This window comes from Ambystoma mexicanum, chromosome 1q (assembly GCF_040938575.1).
Source record: "Ambystoma mexicanum isolate Mex_15411 chromosome 1q, UKY_AmexF1_1, whole genome shotgun sequence".
NCBI classification, from domain to species: Eukaryota; Metazoa; Chordata; class Amphibia; order Caudata; family Ambystomatidae; genus Ambystoma; species Ambystoma mexicanum.
The window spans coordinates 229,953,677-229,968,096 of NC_090922.1; the positions used below are offsets into that span (position 1 = coordinate 229,953,677).

A 14,420-nucleotide genomic window follows, 5' to 3' on the forward strand; every position below is an offset into this window, starting at 1 on the left:
ATACCATATTTTCTTTGTTTTCTCTCTCTCTCCTCCCTGTCTCCTTCCCTCGCTCCCTCCCACCCTCCCGCACTCTCTCTTCCCCCCAGCCCCTCTCCCTCTCCCTACCATTAATTTTAGGTTTTCATGCACTGCAGCACATTGTGGCAATGGTATTTCACAATGGGACTGTTTGAAAGTTACAGAAATCAAAAAAGAAATCAACCAACTAAAAGCAGCCAAACCCGGAGTACTCTGCTCAGCCCCATTTAAAGATTAAGGCCCAGAAGCAAGTAAAGCTGTAGTTCAGAGCGATATTTGCAAATAGCACCTTAAAGCAGTTTACGCTGGAGTGCACAACAAGGGGGAAAGTGATAATACTGAGTTTGGTAGAATGGGATAAAAAAAAACAAAAGAAGCGTGCCACTTGTAAAAGTACAAGTCAAGAAATTGAAGGGGACGGGGCTGTTCATTCAGTCAAGAGGACTCACAAGTAAAAGGCTCCTGAGGCATTAGTGTTGAATTTGGCGCAAAATGCATTGTGTTGTCGTGTAATATGAATGAACATACAATTTCAATCTTCAATAAAGAAAGATCTATTAAAAAATCAACACTTGCAAATTAAGAAAGTTTCTGTCCAGTCATGTTCCAAAAATAGTGAATGCTTTACGAATGTGCGTGTCATCCTTTAGAGCAGGGGCCGATTTAAATTTCCCATTATCATTCCAATATTAGTACATGTGTTGCAGAAGCAAGCGCAAAGGGAGAGTCAATCAAACCATTGATTAGGACCTCTGGTCAAAGGTTTGCCATACCAAATGTCCTTATTTCAGAGGGCAGAAAGTCCAAACACCATTTAGATATCGGGTGGTATGAAATGAAGAGGCAAACAACAACGAATAAGCATTCTTTGCTGCTGTATTGATCTGGCCCTAAAGGGTTTTAGTTTAATGCCAATTATATTTAAAGATATAAAGATTAATGGTCCAGGGTGCTTGCAAAATGAAAACCCCCTCCCCATCACAATGGCTGGGTCATACAAGCCTGAGAGCATCACAATAGACCCAATAGACATGAGAAAAACTCGGTACCTCTGAGTGTATGTGGGCCCATGGCTGTATCAAGGACAAGGCAAAAACAGGAGGTGGCTTAAGGAGTCAGCACCAGAGGCTGTCCGATTGAGCCCTGTAAGCAACAGATGTTGGACCATCCTATAAAGGATTCTGAGGCTGATTTCAATTTTAACTTTGCTGCTGATTTAAGGATTGCTCAACCTTCGACCCACGTCTAGTTTGCTTGGATAAGCCCTGGAAATCTTTTACAGCTTGTACTGGTGGGAGATGATGTGACTTTATCAACTGCAACGGGATATGAGGCATGTGTGCCACAAAAAGCAGGTCTAGGATTTTTTTATAAGAAAGCCGCTTTAAGAAGGGAACTTTGGGCAACCCCACTGAGAGCAAAAGTATTACACAAAAGGTAAGGGGGTCAGTGGGTCAACTGATACAATAAACTAACTCACAGTCAAATGTGCTAAGTCCAAATACTACCTGTTTCTACATTTTCCAGGCTTTTTGTCTCATTTCTTAACAGATCCATTCCTATGTACCTCTGTGCTTTCAACAGAGTTTTCATTGTAATGGAGGGACATGCAGTATGCCTTAAACATGCCTGGGCAGGGAAGACTATGTAAAAGCAAGAGTAGCAGACAGCTTAATAAATCATCAGCAGGACCCTCTAGACCTTCCCCAAAAAACATAACATGATTTCTATGCATGTATGTGCGTTGAACAGCGCAAGTAATTTGGTTAATGTCAGTGGATAAATGTCACTTTCCCACAGCGCAGACAAAATCACTTGTACAGGCCCCTTCTGCAAAAGCATTACCGCTGTAGAAAGCAGTGAAAAGGTGAGGCAGTGTGCAGTCCCCCCACCCCCGACCCTGATCGGCCACGATCGGCCAAGGACCTCTCTATAAGAGCTGAGGGTGGAATTTTTCTGGACCTCAGTAACTTAGGGAGACATGGCTAAAGGGATCCTCAATCAACGGCCCAGCTTTTGCTCTGTGGCCTGTCCGAATATGTCTGTTCTCCAAATTACCTGCCGCTGCCCAGGTGTCAGATGGTGAGATGGAATGACCTCCCAGGAAGCATACTGGCAGATGATTTGCATAGGCACACCCCCTCTCTCTTAGCCCTGCTTACTCCACAGTAGCAAGTATCTGGGGAAAATATAGTGGTCGAGGTGGGGTAGCAGTAACTAGCAACTCTGAGAAAGTAAATCTGGGACACTTGGCGACCTGTGGGGAACAACTGCAGAGCTCAGTGCCCAGAAGTTTGTGGCACAGGGAGGAGGTCTGTTGGATTTCAGTAACTTGGAGACATGCAACCTGGTCGGGAGTGCTTCAGGTCTCCTTCCTTGCATGTTCCAAGCAACTCAACAAAGCATCAACAGGCTGAGATACCAACCACAGAGCCCCTTTCCACTTGATTAAAAGGCTAAAATCTTTTCCATGCAAATACATAGCCCCCAAATACCATATTTTCTTTGTTTTCTCTCTCTCTCCTCCCTGTCTCCTTCCCTCGCTCCCTCCCACCCTCCCGCACTCTCTCTTCCCCCCAGCCCCTCTCCCTCTCCCTACCATTAATTTTAAGTTTTCATGCACTGCAGCACATTGTGGCAATGGTATTTCACAATGGGACTGTTTGAAAGTTACAGAAATCAAAAAAGAAATCAACCAACTAAAAGCAGCCAAACCCGGAGTACTCTGCTCAGCCCCATTTAAAGATTAAGGCCCAGAAGCAAGTAAAGCTGTAGTTCAGAGCGATATTTGCAAATAGCACCTTAAAGCAGTTTACGCTGGAGTGCACAACAAGAGGGAAAGTGATAATACTGAGTTTGGTAGAATGGGATAAAAAAAAACAAAAGAAGCGTGCCACTTGTAAAAGTACAAGTCAAGAAATTGAAGGGGACGGGGCTGTTCATTCAGTCAAGAGGACTCACAAGTAAAAGGCTCCTGAGGCATTAGTGTTGAATTTGGCGCAAAATGCATTGTGTTGTCGTGTAATATGAATGAACATACAATTTCAATCTTCAATAAAGAAAGATCTATTAAAAAATCAACACTTGCAAATTAAGAAAGTTTCTGTCCAGTCATGTTCCAAAAATAGTGAATGCTTTACGAATGTGCGTGTCATCCTTTAGAGCAGGGGCCGATTTAAATTTCCCATTATCATTCCAATATTAGTACATGTGTTGCAGAAGCAAGCGCAAAGGGAGAGTCAATCAAACCATTGATTAGGACCTCTGGTCAAAGGTTTGCCATACCAAATGTCCTTATTTCAGAGGGCAGAAAGTCCAAACACCATTTAGATATCGGGTGGTATGAAATGAAGAGGCAAACAACAACGAATAAGCATTCTTTGCTGCTGTATTGATCTGGCCCTAAAGGGTTTTAGTTTAATGCCAATTATATTTAAAGATATAAAGATTAATGGTCCAGGGTGCTTGCAAAATGAAAACCCCCTCCCCATCACAATGGCTGGGTCATACAAGCCTGAGAGCATCACAATAGACCCAATAGACATGAGAAAAACTCGGTACCTCTGAGTGTATGTGGGCCCATGGCTGTATCAAGGACAAGGCAAAAACAGGAGGTGGCTTAAGGAGTCAGCACCAGAGGCTGTCCGATTGAGCCCTGTAAGCAACAGATGTTGGACCATCCTATAAAGGATTCTGAGGCTGATTTCAATTTTAACTTTGCTGCTGATTTAAGGATTGCTCAACCTTCGACCCACGTCTAGTTTGCTTGGATAAGCCCTGGAAATCTTTTACAGCTTGTACTGGTGGGAGATGATGTGACTTTATCAACTGCAACGGGATATGAGGCATGTGTGCCACAAAAAGCAGGTCTAGGATTTTTTTATAAGAAAGCCGCTTTAAGAAGGGAACTTTGGGCAACCCCACTGAGAGCAAAAGTATTACACAAAAGGTAAGGGGGTCAGTGGGTCAACTGATACAATAAACTAACTCACAGTCAAATGTGCTAAGTCCAAATACTACCTGTTTCTACATTTTCCAGGCTTTTTGTCTCATTTCTTAACAGATCCATTCCTATGTACCTCTGTGCTTTCAACAGAGTTTTCATTGTAATGGAGGGACATGCAGTATGCCTTAAACATGCCTGGGCAGGGAAGACTATGTAAAAGCAAGAGTAGCAGACAGCTTAATAAATCATCAGCAGGACCCTCTAGACCTTCCCCAAAAAACATAACATGATTTCTATGCATGTATGTGCGTTGAACAGCGCAAGTAATTTGGTTAATGTCAGTGGATAAATGTCACTTTCCCACAGCGCAGACAAAATCACTTGTACAGGCCCCTTCTGCAAAAGCATTACCGCTGTAGAAAGCAGTGAAAAGGTGAGGCAGTGTGCAGTCCCCCCACCCCCGACCCTGATCGGCCACGATCGGCCAAGGACCTCTCTATAAGAGCTGAGGGTGGAATTTTTCTGGACCTCAGTAACTTAGGGAGACATGGCTAAAGGGATCCTCAATCAATGGCCCAGCTTTTGCTCTGTGGCCTGTCCGAATATGTCTGTTCTCCAAATTACCTGCCGCTGCCCAGGTGTCAGATGGTGAGATGGAATGACCTCCCAGGAAGCATACTGGCAGATGATTTGCATAGGCACACCCCCTCTCCCTCTCTCTTAGCCCTGCTTACTCCACAGTAGCAAGTATCTGGGGAAAATATAGTGGTCGAGGTGGGGTAGCAGTAACTAGCAACTCTGAGAAAGTAAATCTGGGACACTTGGCGACCTGTGGGGAACAACTGCAGAGCTCAGTGCCCAGAAGTTTGTGGCACAGGGAGGAGGTCTGTTGGATTTCAGTAACTTGGAGACATGCAACCTGGTCGGGAGTGCTTCAGGTCTCCTTCCTTGCATGTTCCAAGCAACTCAACAAAGCATCAACAGGCTGAGATACCAACCACAGAGCCCCTTTCCACTTGATTAAAAGGCTAAAATCTTTTCCATGCAAATACATAGCCCCCAAATACCATATTTTCTTTGTTTTCTCTCTCTCTCCTCCCTGTCTCCTTCCCTCGCTCCCTCCCACCCTCCCGCACTCTCTCTTCCCCCCAGCCCCTCTCCCTCTCCCTACCATTAATTTTAAGTTTTCATGCACTGCAGCACATTGTGGCAATGGTATTTCACAATGGGACTGTTTGAAAGTTACAGAAATCAAAAAAGAAATCAACCAACTAAAAGCAGCCAAACCCGGAGTACTCTGCTCAGCCCCATTTAAAGATTAAGGCCCAGAAGCAAGTAAAGCTGTAGTTCAGAGCGATATTTGCAAATAGCACCTTAAAGCAGTTTACGCTGGAGTGCACAACAAGGGGGAAAGTGATAATACTGAGTTTGGTAGAATGGGATAAAAAAAAACAAAAGAAGCGTGCCACTTGTAAAAGTACAAGTCAAGAAATTGAAGGGGACGGGGCTGTTCATTCAGTCAAGAGGACTCACAAGTAAAAGGCTCCTGAGGCATTAGTGTTGAATTTGGCGCAAAATGCATTGTGTTGTCGTGTAATATGAATGAACATACAATTTCAATCTTCAATAAAGAAAGATCTATTAAAAAATCAACACTTGCAAATTAAGAAAGTTTCTGTCCAGTCATGTTCCAAAAATAGTGAATGCTTTACGAATGTGCGTGTCATCCTTTAGAGCAGGGGCCGATTTAAATTTCCCATTATCATTCCAATATTAGTACATGTGTTGCAGAAGCAAGCGCAAAGGGAGAGTCAATCAAACCATTGATTAGGACCTCTGGTCAAAGGTTTGCCATACCAAATGTCCTTATTTCAGAGGGCAGAAAGTCCAAACACCATTTAGATATCGGGTGGTATGAAATGAAGAGGCAAACAACAACGAATAAGCATTCTTTGCTGCTGTATTGATCTGGCCCTAAAGGGTTTTAGTTTAATGCCAATTATATTTAAAGATATAAAGATTAATGGTCCAGGGTGCTTGCAAAATGAAAACCCCCTCCCCATCACAATGGCTGGGTCATACAAGCCTGAGAGCATCACAATAGACCCAATAGACATGAGAAAAACTCGGTACCTCTGAGTGTATGTGGGCCCATGGCTGTATCAAGGACAAGGCAAAAACAGGAGGTGGCTTAAGGAGTCAGCACCAGAGGCTGTCCGATTGAGCCCTGTAAGCAACAGATGTTGGACCATCCTATAAAGGATTCTGAGGCTGATTTCAATTTTAACTTTGCTGCTGATTTAAGGATTGCTCAACCTTCGACCCACGTCTAGTTTGCTTGGATAAGCCCTGGAAATCTTTTACAGCTTGTACTGGTGGGAGATGATGTGACTTTATCAACTGCAACGGGATATGAGGCATGTGTGCCACAAAAAGCAGGTCTAGGATTTTTTTATAAGAAAGCCGCTTTAAGAAGGGAACTTTGGGCAACCCCACTGAGAGCAAAAGTATTACACAAAAGGTAAGGGGGTCAGTGGGTCAACTGATACAATAAACTAACTCACAGTCAAATGTGCTAAGTCCAAATACTACCTGTTTCTACATTTTCCAGGCTTTTTGTCTCATTTCTTAACAGATCCATTCCTATGTACCTCTGTGCTTTCAACAGAGTTTTCATTGTAATGGAGGGACATGCAGTATGCCTTAAACATGCCTGGGCAGGGAAGACTATGTAAAAGCAAGAGTAGCAGACAGCTTAATAAATCATCAGCAGGACCCTCTAGACCTTCCCCAAAAAACATAACATGATTTCTATGCATGTATGTGCGTTGAACAGCGCAAGTAATTTGGTTAATGTCAGTGGATAAATGTCACTTTCCCACAGCGCAGACAAAATCACTTGTACAGGCCCCTTCTGCAAAAGCATTACCGCTGTAGAAAGCAGTGAAAAGGTGAGGCAGTGTGCAGTCCCCCCACCCCCGACCCTGATCGGCCAAGGACCTCTCTATAAGAGCTGAGGGTGGAATTTTTCTGGACCTCAGTAACTTAGGGAGACATGGCTAAAGGGATCCTCAATCAACGGCCCAGCTTTTGCTCTGTGGCCTGTCCGAATATGTCTGTTCTCCAAATTACCTGCCGCTGCCCAGGTGTCAGATGGTGAGATGGAATGACCTCCCAGGAAGCATACTGGCAGATGATTTGCATAGGCACACCCCCTCTCCCTCTCTCTTAGCCCTGCTTACTCCACAGTAGCAAGTATCTGGGGAAAATATAGTGGTCGAGGTGGGGTAGCAGTAACTAGCAACTCTGAGAAAGTAAATCTGGGACACTTGGCGACCTGTGGGGAACAACTGCAGAGCTCAGTGCCCAGAAGTTTGTGGCACAGGGAGGAGGTCTGTTGGATTTCAGTAACTTGGAGACATGCAACCTGGTCGGGAGTGCTTCAGGTCTCCTTCCTTGCATGTTCCAAGCAACTCAACAAAGCATCAACAGGCTGAGATACCAACCACAGAGCCCCTTTCCACTTGATTAAAAGGCTAAAATCTTTTCCATGCAAATACATAGCCCCCAAATACCATATTTTCTTTGTTTTCTCTCTCTCTCCTCCCTGTCTCCTTCCCTCGCTCCCTCCCACCCTCCCGCACTCTCTCTTCCCCCCAGCCCCTCTCCCTCTCCCTACCATTAATTTTAAGTTTTCATGCACTGCAGCACATTGTGGCAATGGTATTTCACAATGGGACTGTTTGAAAGTTACAGAAATCAAAAAAGAAATCAACCAACTAAAAGCAGCCAAACCCGGAGTACTCTGCTCAGCCCCATTTAAAGATTAAGGCCCAGAAGCAAGTAAAGCTGTAGTTCAGAGCGATATTTGCAAATAGCACCTTAAAGCAGTTTACGCTGGAGTGCACAACAAGGGGGAAAGTGATAATACTGAGTTTGGTAGAATGGGATAAAAAAAAACAAAAGAAGCGTGCCACTTGTAAAAGTACAAGTCAAGAAATTGAAGGGGACGGGGCTGTTCATTCAGTCAAGAGGACTCACAAGTAAAAGGCTCCTGAGGCATTAGTGTTGAATTTGGCGCAAAATGCATTGTGTTGTCGTGTAATATGAATGAACATACAATTTCAATCTTCAATAAAGAAAGATCTATTAAAAAATCAACACTTGCAAATTAAGAAAGTTTCTGTCCAGTCATGTTCCAAAAATAGTGAATGCTTTACGAATGTGCGTGTCATCCTTTAGAGCAGGGGCCGATTTAAATTTCCCATTATCATTCCAATATTAGTACATGTGTTGCAGAAGCAAGCGCAAAGGGAGAGTCAATCAAACCATTGATTAGGACCTCTGGTCAAAGGTTTGCCATACCAAATGTCCTTATTTCAGAGGGCAGAAAGTCCAAACACCATTTAGATATCGGGTGGTATGAAATGAAGAGGCAAACAACAACGAATAAGCATTCTTTGCTGCTGTATTGATCTGGCCCTAAAGGGTTTTAGTTTAATGCCAATTATATTTAAAGATATAAAGATTAATGGTCCAGGGTGCTTGCAAAATGAAAACCCCCTCCCCATCACAATGGCTGGGTCATACAAGCCTGAGAGCATCACAATAGACCCAATAGACATGAGAAAAACTCGGTACCTCTGAGTGTATGTGGGCCCATGGCTGTATCAAGGACAAGGCAAAAACAGGAGGTGGCTTAAGGAGTCAGCACCAGAGGCTGTCCGATTGAGCCCTGTAAGCAACAGATGTTGGACCATCCTATAAAGGATTCTGAGGCTGATTTCAATTTTAACTTTGCTGCTGATTTAAGGATTGCTCAACCTTCGACCCACGTCTAGTTTGCTTGGATAAGCCCTGGAAATCTTTTACAGCTTGTACTGGTGGGAGATGATGTGACTTTATCAACTGCAACGGGATATGAGGCATGTGTGCCACAAAAAGCAGGTCTAGGATTTTTTTATAAGAAAGCCGCTTTAAGAAGGGAACTTTGGGCAACCCCACTGAGAGCAAAAGTATTACACAAAAGGTAAGGGGGTCAGTGGGTCAACTGATACAATAAACTAACTCACAGTCAAATGTGCTAAGTCCAAATACTACCTGTTTCTACATTTTCCAGGCTTTTTGTCTCATTTCTTAACAGATCCATTCCTATGTACCTCTGTGCTTTCAACAGAGTTTTCATTGTAAGGGAGGGACATACAGTATACCTTAAACATTCCTGGGCAGGGAAGACTCTATGTAAAAGCAAGAGTAGCAGACAGCTTAAAAGAATCATCAGCAGGACCCTCTAGACCTTCCCCAAAAAACATAACATTATTTCTCTGCATGCATGTGCGTTGAACAGCGCAAGTAGTTTGGTTAATGTCAGTGGATAAATGTCACTTTCCCACAGCGCAGAACAAAATCACTTGTACAGGCCCCTTCTGCAAAAGCATTACCACTGTAGAAAGCAGTGAAGGTGAGGCAGTGTGCAGTCACCTCCGACACTTCCCTCCTCTGATCGGCCACGATCGGCCAAGGACCTCTCTATGAGAGCTGAGGGTGGAATTTTCTGGACCTCTGTAACTTAGGGAGACATGGCAAAAGGGATCCTCAATCAACAGCTCAGCCTTTGCTTTGTGGCCTGTCCGTATATATCTGTTCTCCAAATTACCTGCCGCTGCCCAGGTGTCAGCTGGTGAGATGGAATGACCTCCCAGGTAGGATCCTGGCAGATGATTTGCATAGGCAAACCCCCTCGCTCTCTTTCTTACCCCTGCTTACTCCACAGTAGCAAGTATCTGGGCAAAATATAGTGGTCGAGGTAGGGTAGCAGTAACTAGCAACTCTGAGAAAGTAAATCTGGGGAGCTTGGCGACTTGTGGGGAACAACTGCAGAGCTCATCTCCCAGAACTTTGTGGCACGGGGAGAAGGTCTGTGGGATTTCAGTAACTTGGAGACATGCGACCTGGTCGGGAGTGCTTCAGGTCTCCTTCCTTGCATGTTCCAAGCAACTCAACAAAGCATCAACAGGCTGCCATGCCAGCCACAGAGCCCCTTTCCACATGATTAAAAGCCTAAAATCTTTTCCATGCAAACACATAGCCACCGAAAACCATATTTTCTTTGTTTTCTCTCTCTCTGTCTCTCTCTCCTCCCTCCCTCCCCCATAACCCCCCCCTCCCTACCATTCATTTTAAGTTTTCCTGCACTGCAGCACATTGTGACAATGGTATTTCACAATGGGACTGTTTGAAAGTTACAGAAATAAAAAAAGAATTAACCAACTAAAAGCAGCCAAATCCGGAGTACACTGCTAAGCCACAATTAAAGATTAAGGCCTAGAAGCAAGTAAAGCTGTAGTTCAGAGCGATGTTTGCAAATAGCTCCTTAAAGCAGTTGACGCTGGAGTGCACAACAAGAGGAAAAGTGATAATACTGAGTTTGGTAGAATGGGATAAAAAACAAAAGCAGCGTGCCACTTCTAAAAGTACAAGTCAAGAAATTGAAGGAGATGGGGCTGTTCATTCAGTCAATAGGACTCACAAGTAAAAGTCTCCCGAGGCATTAGTGTTGAATTTGGCCCAAAATGTATTGTGTTGTCGTGTATTATGTATGAAAATACAATTTCAATCTTCATTAAAAAAAGATGTATTAAAAAATAAATACTTGCAGATTAAGAAAGTTTCTGTCCTGTCGTGTGCCAAAAATAGTGAATGCTTTACGAATGTGCGTGTCATCCTTTGAAGCAGGGGCCAATTCTATTTTCCCATTTTCATTCCAATATTAGTACATGTTTTGCTGAGGTACATAGGAATGGATCTGTTAAGAAATGAAACCAAAAGCCTGGAAAAATGTTGAAACAGGTAGGATTTGGACTTACAATAAACGGACTCACAGTCAGATGTGCTATCCCTTGACCCACTGACCCGCTTACCTTTTGTGTAATCCTTTTGCTCTCAGCAGTGTTGTCCAAAGTTCCCTACTTAAAGAGACTTTCTTATAAAAAAAGATCCTAGACATGTTTTTTATGGCCCACATGCCTCATATCCCGTTGCTCTTGATAAACTCACATCATCTCCCACCAATACAAGCTGTAAAAGATGTCAAGGGCATAGCCAAGGAAATTAGACGTGGGCCGAAGGTTGAGCAATCCTTAAATCAGCAGCAAAAATAACATTGAAATCAGCTTCAGAATCTCTTAAAGGATGGGCCAACACTGGTTGCTTGCAGGGCGCAATCGGGCTGACGCCTTAAGGCAAGCGCAAAGGGAGAGCCAACCAAACCATTGATTAGGACCTCTGGACTTTCTGCTCTTTAACATAAGGACATTTGATATGGCAAACGTTTGACCAAACACCATTTAGATGTCGGATGGAATGGAATTAAGCGGCAAACAGCAATACATCAGCATTCTTTGCTGCTTTATTGATCTGGTCCTAAAGGGTTTGGTTTAATGCCAATTATATTTAAAGATAAAAAGATTCATGCTCAACGGTGCTTGCAAATCGACACCCCTCTCCCCATCACGATGGCTGGGTGATGCAAGAGTGAGAGCATCACAGCAGACCCAGAGACATGAGAAACACTCTGTACCTCTGAGTGCATGTGGGCCCATGGCTGGATCAAGGACAAGGCAAGAATAGGAGATGGCTTAAGGTGTCAGGACCCAGGCTGCCCCATTGCGCACTGCCAGCAACAGATGTTGGACCATCCTTTAAGAGATTCTGAGGCTTATTTCAATGTTAACTTTGCTGCTGATTAAAGGATTGCTCAACCTTCGACCCGCGTCTAGTTTGCTTGGCTAAGCCCTGAAAATCTTTTACAGCTTGTATTGGTGGGAGATGATGTGAGTTTATCAAGAGCAACGGGATATGAGGCATGTGTGCCACAAAATGCAGGTCTATGATCTTTTATTTGAAAGCCACTTTGGAAAACCCTACTGAGAACAAAAGGATTACACAAAAGGAAAGGGGGTCAGGGGGGCAAGGGATAGCACATCTGAATGTGAGTCAGTTAATTGTAAGTCCAAATCCTACGCGTTTCGACATTTTTCCAGGCTTTTTGTTTCAGTTCTTAACAGATCCATTCCTATGTACCTCTGTGCTTTCAACAGAGTTTTCATTGTAATGGAGGGACATGCAGTATGCCTTAAACATGCCTGGGCAGGGAAGACTATGTAAAAGCAAGAGTAGCAGACAGCTTAATAAATCATCAGCAGGACCCTCTAGACCTTCCCCAAAAAACATAACATGATTTCTATGCATGTATGTGCGTTGAACAGCGCAAGTAATTTGGTTAATGTCAGTGGATAAATGTCACTTTCCCACAGCGCAGACAAAATCACTTGTACAGGCCCCTTCTGCAAAAGCATTACCGCTGTAGAAAGCAGTGAAAAGGTGAGGCAGTGTGCAGTCCCCCCACCCCCGACCCTGATCGGCCACGATCGGCCAAGGACCTCTCTATAAGAGCTGAGGGTGGAATTTTTCTGGACCTCAGTAACTTAGGGAGACATGGCTAAAGGGATCCTCAATCAACGGCCCAGCTTTTGCTCTGTGGCCTGTCCGAATATGTCTGTTCTCCAAATTACCTGCCGCTGCCCAGGTGTCAGATGGTGAGATGGAATGACCTCCCAGGAAGCATACTGGCAGATGATTTGCATAGGCACACCCCCTCTCCCTCTCTCTTAGCCCTGCTTACTCCACAGTAGCAAGTATCTGGGGAAAATATAGTGGTCGAGGTGGGGTAGCAGTAACTAGCAACTCTGAGAAAGTAAATCTGGGACACTTGGCGACCTGTGGGGAACAACTGCAGAGCTCAGTGCCCAGAAGTTTGTGGCACAGGGAGGAGGTCTGTTGGATTTCAGTAACTTGGAGACATGCAACCTGGTCGGGAGTGCTTCAGGTCTCCTTCCTTGCATGTTCCAAGCAACTCAACAAAGCATCAACAGGCTGAGATACCAACCACAGAGCCCCTTTCCACTTGATTAAAAGGCTAAAATCTTTTCCATGCAAATACATAGCCCCCAAATACCATATTTTCTTTGTTTTCTCTCTCTCTCCTCCCTGTCTCCTTCCCTCGCTCCCTCCCACCCTCCCGCACTCTCTCTTCCCCCCAGCCCCTCTCCCTCTCCCTACCATTAATTTTAAGTTTTCATGCACTGCAGCACATTGTGGCAATGGTATTTCACAATGGGACTGTTTGAAAGTTACAGAAATCAAAAAAGAAATCAACCAACTAAAAGCAGCCAAACCCGGAGTACTCTGCTCAGCCCCATTTAAAGATTAAGGCCCAGAAGCAAGTAAAGCTGTAGTTCAGAGCGATATTTGCAAATAGCACCTTAAAGCAGTTTACGCTGGAGTGCACAACAAGGGGGAAAGTGATAATACTGAGTTTGGTAGAATGGGATAAAAAAAAACAAAAGAAGCGTGCCACTTGTAAAAGTACAAGTCAAGAAATTGAAGGGGACGGGGCTGTTCATTCAGTCAAGAGGACTCACAAGTAAAAGGCTCCTGAGGCATTAGTGTTGAATTTGGCGCAAAATGCATTGTGTTGTCGTGTAATATGAATGAACATACAATTTCAATCTTCAATAAAGAAAGATCTATTAAAAAATCAACACTTGCAAATTAAGAAAGTTTCTGTCCAGTCATGTTCCAAAAATAGTGAATGCTTTACGAATGTGCGTGTCATCCTTTAGAGCAGGGGCCGATTTAAATTTCCCATTATCATTCCAATATTAGTACATGTGTTGCAGAAGCAAGCGCAAAGGGAGAGTCAATCAAACCATTGATTAGGACCTCTGGTCAAAGGTTTGCCATACCAAATGTCCTTATTTCAGAGGGCAGAAAGTCCAAACACCATTTAGATATCGGGTGGTATGAAATGAAGAGGCAAACAACAACGAATAAGCATTCTTTGCTGCTGTATTGATCTGGCCCTAAAGGGTTTTAGTTTAATGCCAATTATATTTAAAGATATAAAGATTAATGGTCCAGGGTGCTTGCAAAATGAAAACCCCCTCCCCATCACAATGGCTGGGTCATACAAGCCTGAGAGCATCACAATAGACCCAATAGACATGAGAAAAACTCGGTACCTCTGAGTGTATGTGGGCCCATGGCTGTATCAAGGACAAGGCAAAAACAGGAGGTGGCTTAAGGAGTCAGCACCAGAGGCTGTCCGATTGAGCCCTGTAAGCAACAGATGTTGGACCATCCTATAAAGGATTCTGAGGCTGATTTCAATTTTAACTTTGCTGCTGATTTAAGGATTGCTCAACCTTCGACCCACGTCTAGTTTGCTTGGATAAGCCCTGGAAATCTTTTACAGCTTGTACTGGTGGGAGATGATGTGACTTTATCAACTGCAACGGGATATGAGGCATGTGTGCCACAAAAAGCAGGTCTAGGATTTTTTTATAAGAAAGCCGCTTTAAGAAGGGAACTTTGGGCAACCCCACTGAGAGCA

At 43.9% G+C, this 14,420-nt stretch overlaps 5 non-coding genes across 5 annotated transcripts; all 5 read right to left on the minus strand.

The window, feature by feature from the left end:
* Positions 1-629: 629 nt before the first annotated feature.
* On the minus strand, positions 630-736 carry LOC138565236 (U6 spliceosomal RNA). Its single transcript, XR_011301134.1, has one exon. It is a non-coding gene; the product is annotated as a U6 spliceosomal RNA (small nuclear RNA).
* A 2,405-nt stretch (positions 737-3,141) lies between these two features.
* On the minus strand, positions 3,142-3,248 carry LOC138565238 (U6 spliceosomal RNA). The gene has a single exon (XR_011301135.1). It is a non-coding gene; the product is annotated as a U6 spliceosomal RNA (small nuclear RNA).
* Positions 3,249-5,659: 2,411 nt separating this feature from the next.
* On the minus strand, positions 5,660-5,766 carry LOC138565239 (U6 spliceosomal RNA). Its single transcript, XR_011301136.1, has one exon. It is a non-coding gene; the product is annotated as a U6 spliceosomal RNA (small nuclear RNA).
* Positions 5,767-8,167: 2,401 nt separating this feature from the next.
* LOC138565240 (U6 spliceosomal RNA) lies at positions 8,168-8,274 on the minus strand. The gene has a single exon (XR_011301137.1). It is a non-coding gene; the product is annotated as a U6 spliceosomal RNA (small nuclear RNA).
* A 5,334-nt stretch (positions 8,275-13,608) lies between these two features.
* LOC138565241 (U6 spliceosomal RNA) lies at positions 13,609-13,715 on the minus strand. The gene has a single exon (XR_011301138.1). It is a non-coding gene; the product is annotated as a U6 spliceosomal RNA (small nuclear RNA).
* Between the last annotated feature and the right edge of the window lie 705 nt (positions 13,716-14,420).